Consider the following 1,191-nt stretch of genomic DNA (forward strand, 5'->3'; position numbering starts at 1 on the left):
CTTTTTTTAAATCGTTAATTATTTTGTAATCGAAAATCGATATTGAATCGTGAGTCGAAAAATCTGAATCAAATTGTGACATTTTCTGAAACGTACACCCCTAATTAGCAGTAGGATTGGAAAGGGTCAGACAATTTCTTTTCTTCTTTTTTTTTAATTGCTGAAATAATGTGACAAAATGAATGACGTGTGAAATATATAGATAAGAGATAAACATACAGAAAAAAACAGAGCATTGAGGGGAACTTAAGCTCTGGGATTTCAGTAAGCATTTTGTTTGGAAACACAAAAAAACAAGGTCTTGTGCCATGTTTGGGAAAAAAAGTATGTCCATTTAATTGACCAGTAACCGCTCTCTTCCTTCACATGTACCTTAGATCAGTTGCCAGCATCCCATTAAATAGGAATTCAGTAAAATTACAACCTTCTGCACCTAGTGATTTCTCCCATCACATGTGCAGCCCACAGTACTACCAACACTACTGCACTGGCAGGGTTTTCCCTGCCTTTATAAAATTTAGGCGCAGCAACCAAGCTGTTTTGGGCGGCACCTGAGCCGAATGAACGCAACTCAAAGACTTTTTGGGGATCCAACAATTGTAGTTGGACTTCTTTAGCAAGTTTGGTCTTCAGGCTTTTTGAGTGTTAACAATTTACTGTACTGAATTTTAGACACAGATGGTGATAAGAACAGTCCAAAATGATGAGAAAAAGAGACGCAAAGCTACCACAGAGACCCAAAACACAAATGACCACAAGGGACACAACACAACTACAAAGAGAAACAAAAACCCACAAAGAGACAAAATCCAACAAAGAGAAACAAAATGCATGGAGAAATTGCATTTTTGTGAATTGTAAGTGAATGATCCATGATGGAATGCCCCCCTTGTTCTGAACATGTAACCTACAGGTATAAAAGGTGCACATATAAAATGTAAAAAGCAGTAACAAGCCTGACCAAAATTACTTGGTATAAACTAAGGACTGCAAGACACTGTAATTGCATTTTCCCATCCAGCTCAATGATTTAAAGCAATTATAAATCATGTTCTCCTATGATATGATGGCTTCTTAAAATGCCCATATACTGAAAAAACCCAGCCATGGTGTTTTGAGTGAGCTCCGGTTTCTGAATGTCCTCTGCCTTCAGTCTGAGACTGAGTTGTTCAGAATCTGCACGGCTTTCTA

General features: G+C 37.7%; 1 protein-coding gene across 2 annotated transcripts in view; it reads right to left on the reverse strand.

The window, feature by feature from the left end:
• LOC116670682 (storkhead-box protein 2) overlaps nt 1-1,191 on the reverse strand; it is a 69,151-nt gene that overhangs the window by 66,252 nt on the left and 1,708 nt on the right. The gene's annotated exons all lie outside the window — the stretch shown is intronic.

The sequence above is a fragment of the Etheostoma spectabile genome, chromosome 20, assembly GCF_008692095.1.
Source record: "Etheostoma spectabile isolate EspeVRDwgs_2016 chromosome 20, UIUC_Espe_1.0, whole genome shotgun sequence".
NCBI classification, from domain to species: Eukaryota; Metazoa; Chordata; class Actinopteri; order Perciformes; family Percidae; genus Etheostoma; species Etheostoma spectabile.